The 6,653-nt window shown below is 39.5% G+C and overlaps 1 pseudogene; it reads left to right on the top strand.

Annotated features, from left to right (window-relative positions):
• The first annotated feature begins 552 nt into the window (after positions 1–552).
• LOC100771157 lies at positions 553–1,870 on the top strand (annotated as a pseudogene).
• The last annotated feature ends 4,783 nt before the right edge of the window (positions 1,871–6,653 follow it).

The raw sequence follows: 6,653 nt of genomic DNA, 5'->3' as shown, positions 1-6,653 counted from the left end.
CAACATAACAATGAGTTCTAGAAGGAGCATTATCTAACCATATAGGATACTTACGCTGAAATTCTTTTATTTTAATTAGTTTCCTCTGATTAATTTATAAACTAATAGGCTTCCATATGGATTTTTCATATGTGTGTAAGGTTTTTGTTAAATCAGTGTCCCCACTTCCTCTACCTCTATCAAAATTTATACCTTATCTTCTAAGATTTTTATGAGCATTAATCAACAGAACTTGGGCAAATTCTTCTTTAAGTACTTATCATGGGATTAATTCATTCTCCATCTTTTAAGAAAATGATAGAAATATAAAATTGTGTTTATTAACTTTTCTTATATTAGTCCCACAGAACTCTGGGTAGTTAAATCAGGTATGTGAAAACTAGGAAAATTATCGAGAGGCTGAAACCAATAAGAGTCATAGACACTGTGATAGTTTGGATAACAATGGCCCCCAATAGACTCATATATTTGAATAGTTGGTCATCAGGGAGTGCCACTACCTGAGAGGGTGCTGCTGTTGTGCTTTCGCCCTACACGGCTGGATCACCAGTCATGGAACCCTTGTTCTGACCCCTTAGCACCAAGAATGAGGAGCAGCAACCCACCAAGATCAAATCCCTGTGCATGAACTGTTGCCAGAATGGCACAATGCACCTTCTGCTCACCAAGTCCCCTTCTTTGGAGAAATAATCGTGAGCTTGTTTTTCTGCGAGCAGTGCGCTACACTTAGACCATTAGGGGCCAAGAGGACATGAACAGAGAAGTGGTAAAGACACACTCGGCCACCACAAGGATCCAGGAACTGGATTTTGAAATTCCAGCTTTCAGCCAGAAGGGAGCTCTGGCCACTGTTGAAGGATTGATCAGCCGTTCAATCTCTGGCCTGCCCACATGATGGGCATTGGAACACGCCATAGCCGAAAGAATTGATGAGATCATTGGCAAACTGGGAAGCAAATGGCTTCCCAGTTCACTCTGATCATTGATGATCCCTTGGGAAACAGCTTTGTGGAAAACCCACGTGCTCTCCACGAAGATGATGCCTTGGTGATCACACACTACAACTGACCCCACAGCAAACTGAGATGCTGGGGCTCCAAGCAGAAGCACCAGAAGGGAAGTAAGAAGAGGAAGATCTCAGAAATGAAGTGCTCCAGTTCAACTTTCCCCAGCTCAGACCAGCATGAAGCTAGTCTAAATTCCCCACTTTAAAGAGGTTATCATCATGGCCATCAACTGTGAGAATTGTGGGCATTGGACTAATGAGGTGAAGTCCAGAGGATCAGTAGAACCCTTGGGTACCAAGATTGTCCTCCACATCACAGATCCCTCAGACATGACCAGAGACGACCTCAAGTCTGAGGAGTATAATGTGAATATCCCTGAGCTGGAGTTTGTACTGGGAATGGCTGTCCTTCGGGGCAAGTTCACCACTTTGGAAGTGTTTTTGAAAGATATCTGAGAACTAGCAACCAAGAAATCATTCACACTGGGTGACAGCTCAAATCCTGACCAGTCAGAGAAACTGCAGGACTTTAGTCAGATGTTGGACCAGATCATCGAGGGAAAGATGAAGGCCCACTTTATTATGGACGGTCCAGCGGGAAACAGTTACCTGCAGAATGTGCATGCCCCTGAAGATGATCAGGAGATGAAAGTAGAGTGGTACAAGCATATCTTTGACCAAAATAAGGAGCTCTGGCTCAATGACATGAAGACAGAGAGCTATGAGCAGGTCTGGCCCCACAGTGGTAGCAGAACACAGCTCAAAGGCCAGCTTCAGTGCCACCAGCACCACAGGCTTATTATGAATGTTGGAAAAACGATGACAGTCCAAACCCCTCCCCATGGTGAGGAGGATATCACTTAAGCTAGAGATCTAAGCAGCTGGAGATATGCAGCTGCAGTCCTACTGTGCTCCTTGACCTTCTTTTGGAGGTTTAAAATCAGTCTGAGAAGAACCCCAGAATACTGTGTAGTCTGCCATCACTATTTGCCTATCAGTTCTCTGCCCTCCAGTGCTGGACCTCTTAAGTGAAATACAAGTTACAGCTGTCTTCAGGCTTTCCTAACTTTCAGCAGGAAAGAACGTCTTGGGGAGGTGTGTATGGAGTACAGGTGAAGAAGCTTACATTAAAGTGACAGCTTTTAAACAGAAAAAAAGGAAATCAGTTGAGAGCTTTAGGCTGGACTTAATGAACCATACTAATAGGAGCAGTGGTACTGAGGGCAATGTGGAATATGTGGGGTCTGCTCCAAAGGTCTCAGAGGAGACGGATATTAGTAATGGTCTAAAGACTATTCTTGTGATACTTTGGCAAATAATTTGGCTGCTTTTGGCCCCTGTCCTAAATATCTGCCTAATGCCCATTTAAAGAGTTTTGGATTAATGGCATTAGCAGAGGAGATTTCACAACAACCTATTATTGACTCTCTCCTGTGGTTGGTAGTCTTATGCAGCTATATAATGAAATGGAGAAAGCTGAGCAAGGAAAAGTACAAGATGTGCAGTTTGAAGAGAAAAGGACATTTAATGGTGCTAAGTCCAATGCTCAAGGACATAAAAACTTTAAAGGAAAAGTATAGTGCTAAATGTAATAAAAAGGGAGTGGTGACCTCAAGACAAGACCTCACCCAGGTAAACTTCCAACTTGTGGAAATAAATTAAAGAAAAGCTCAAGCAGTGAAAGAAACCATCAAAAACAGAAAGATGATGGAAATGTATTTGAACGAGGGGGTCAACTTCCTGCTCCAGCAACCAGAAGATCATGGCAGCTTCAGCAATTCAGTCTTTAGAGTCAAGGATACAAGAATAGGGTTGTAGTAGATTCTCCCTCTGTGACTAAGGGAAGCCACTGAGGTTAGGTATGAGTCCGGGGTCTCTGTGCATGGAGGCCCAGAGAAACTATTGCATTAAGCTGTGAATGTGAAGCATGATTTACTTTGGAGACCATAAGATGTTCAAGATATCAGAATCATGAGTTACCTGCCAAGGAGAGCTATAGAGAGAAGTGTGTTGTAGTCAGCAAAGCTGAAAAGAGTTGGATATTTCAAGAGTGCTTTCACATCATCCATGGAGATGAAGAGCTTGAATTTTGCTCAGCTGGTTTTCGGTCTTGCTTTGATCCAGTTTTCCTCATTATTCCCTCTTTCCTCCCTTTTGGAATGGTAAAGTGTATTCTGTGCATTGTATTTTAGAAGTATGTGATTTGCTTTGTTTCAATTTTACAGATGGTTAGTTGCAGTTAAGAGATTTCCTCCAGTCTCAGAAGGAACTTTGGACTTTGAAACAGTCTTCAGACTGAAAGATGATATGGACTTTTAAAGTTGGACTGAATGCATTTTTACAAATTTCGTATCATAATATAGCTACAAGTCTATGGAAGCCAGGGAGTGCAATGTGGTGGTTTAGATGAGAATGACTCCAATAAGCTTATTTATTTGAAAGCTTGGTCATCAGGAGTGGCACTTCTTGAGAGGGATTAAGAGGAATGGTCTTGCTGCATTAGGTATGGCCTTGTTGGTGGAAGTGTATCACATAGAGTAGCCTTTGTGCTGTCAAAAGCCCAATCCAGCCCCCACTCCCTGCTGCTTGTACTCTGTTGTAGAACTCTCAGCTACTTCTTCATCACCATGTCTGCTTGTGTGTCACCATTCTTCCTGCCATGAAGACAACTGACTAAACTTCTGAAACTGTAAGGAAGCCCCAATTAAATGTTTTCCTTTACAAGAATTGCTGTGGTTATGGTGTCTCTTCACAAGCATGGAACATTAAGACAGGTGCCTATTGAATAGATAATAAATAAATTTCTGTTTCTGTAATTATAATTTTGTTTAGTTGTGTTTTTTCTGGTATTTGGAAATAGGATCTTTGTATGTAGCCCAGACTGTCCTGGAACTCTCTATCCTTTGGACTCAGCCTCCAGAGTGTTGTGATCACAGTCTTGTACCATTATGCCTAGACTCTTTTTACTTATTTTTAAAATAGTCTCAGACTTCTGACTCATAGAAATTATTATAGATCCCTTTACTCCCGGTTCTTCTGGGAATTATGGGATGATACATCGAGAAAATGTCTAAAAGGTAATGAGAAGATAGTCTTTTGAAATATTAGGAATGAGGGGAAAACTCAGCAGCATACTACAAAGAGAAGGTAGCCACACTTGGGGATTACCTGTTCCCTTTCTAGCAAGAGAAGGTAGCCTGGACACATTCATTCCACCCTTTGATTGAATGGAAATATATCATATGAGTTGCTGCTTGCACAAGAGACCATAGGAAGTTTTGCCAATGATAAGGAAACATTCATTAGTACTCCTTACACTAATTGGGCCTTGGAGCTCATATTTAAAAGAGTTCTGGAGCTCATATTTAAAAGATATTGAAGTGGGTGGATAAAATGAGCAAAAGGTGATTGTAGTACATCAGTTGGGACCCATTCAGGGAGCTTCTTGTTCTCTCTGTGCCTGAAAATACCCCCACTCCAAGGGAATCTGCAGTTGAACTCCCAAGCATTTATTACAGAGAAATGAAAACTTGGGCTTCCATAAAAACCCATACATGAATATCAGTAGTATCTTTAATTTTAATGAGCAAAGTCAGCAATCAGCCTAGATATTTGTAAACAGATGCCTGATTAAACAAAACTGTGATATATATATATATATATATATATATATATATATATATATGTATATATATGTAAAGCTACATATATATACATATATATATATATATATATATATATGATTTATACAGACAACAATTGCAGTGAATCTCCTGCGCCCATACAAAGTAAAACAAAAAATATGGCATATGATTTCTTTTGCAATGGTGAAATTTTTAGAAATAGAAAAGAGATTAATATTTGCCAATGGTTTGGGATGACAAAAGACCAGAGAGTCCAACATAAGTCAAAATCCCAGGAGAAATAGTAAAGCTTAATACTTGGAAGACCAAGTTTAAATGTGAAGACCAAATTGCTAGGGCAGACAAAAAATGGGAGGAACAGGAATAGGGGTCAAAAAGAGGAACTGAAGTCAGCACCATGGAAAATTGAGAAGAGTGGCACTAAATTATTTGCTGTTTTCTTTCATTTGTCACTGCATGTTGCTTGGTGAGTATGACTAGTTGAGAGTTACAAGGTCAGCTGGGAAGGTCTGAAACCCGTGTTTTATAATAATAAAAAAAGAACCAACACCCAAAGCCATTACAATAGACCTTTAAATGACCAAAAGAAATCATGAAAACAGTCAGAATTCAATAGACCTTTTAAGTAAACCTTTAAAAAATAACCCTGAACGATTATTCATCACACTAGTATCCAGGAGGAACAAAGTTAGCAGGGGTGAACATGTCATCAGCCACACTAACCCAGTCTCAACATTCTGCCAGGCTGTACTGCTGTAAGAACAAGATGTCAGCAAACATTTCTATAAGGGCTAGCCGGTATATACTTCATGCTTCACAGATCATGTGGTCTCCGTCTACTCTTGGAACCAAAATGCAGCCACTGACACTATACCTAAACATGTGAATTTAATACTTTATCAATAGAACTTATATAAGGATATTGAAATTTGAGTTCAAAGGACATTTTAGGGGTTAAAAAAACTTTCTTGTTTTGGTTTTGATTCAATAATTTAAAAACACAGAAATTTAAGTTTGGAAATATCTCAGTTGGAAAGGCTCTTGCCAAGTATATAAGAGAACCTAAGTTCAAATCACCAGCACCTACGTAAAAACATGGGTTATCTGCTTCTATAATCTCAATTCTGGGAAATTAGAAACACTGACTAGGCAGCAAGTCTAGCTCAGTGATCTCTAGATTTAAGGAAGAGACCTTGAGTCAAATGATAAGATGGAGAAACATAGAGGGGATATATTCACTGATAACCTTTGACCACCACAGATAGCACATACATGTTCATGTGCTTGTACAAATACATATATGAATATACCACACACACACACACACACACACACACACACACACACACACACACCGTAAAAATTATTCTTGTGATGAAGTTCTCTTGAAAACATAAAGCAATTGGCTAGATTTGTGCTGTGGGCCGTAACTCAGACCCATAGAATAAAAAGTACACAGCCTGCTAGACACTAAAAGGATATTCTCCCAGATAGTCCAGTGGCATTTGTTTCTGTGAAGAGAAATGAGAGATGACTTGACCTTTACTAGTGCCATTATGCATTTTAAACAAAAAAAATAAAAATAAAAATAACTGTGTTTTTAATAGACTCTTCTTTTATTTTTTTGCAGAAACTTTAGGATCAAGTTGTCTGAGTTTCCTGGTGGAGAAACTGGAGTGCCCCCCAAAAGTTTAGATTGTTTATTATATACAGTTGAATAGAGAGGTGAGGTTTTGTATACATCTTACCTGATACTAATTGTAGAATTTAATGGCTACATTAAGGGGATAAAGAGCATCACCTTATCCTTTTAGCTTTGTCTTTAGAATGCATTTTGAGCCTATCCACTTCCCATTATTTTCATTAATCCTTCCCTAGTCTAATGTCACCATTACCTGTTGCTTGGATCACTTCAAGGCCTTCCTAAATTTCTGGGTTTTGTTTTTTGGGTGTCTGTTTTTCCTTTCCTCCATCCAAACTCTCCCATATACCCCCATGGTTTC

The sequence above is a fragment of the Cricetulus griseus genome, chromosome X (assembly GCF_003668045.3).
Source record: "Cricetulus griseus strain 17A/GY chromosome X, alternate assembly CriGri-PICRH-1.0, whole genome shotgun sequence".
Classification (NCBI taxonomy): Eukaryota; Metazoa; Chordata; class Mammalia; order Rodentia; family Cricetidae; genus Cricetulus; species Cricetulus griseus.
This window is presented reverse-complemented; position numbering and strand designations above follow the sequence as displayed.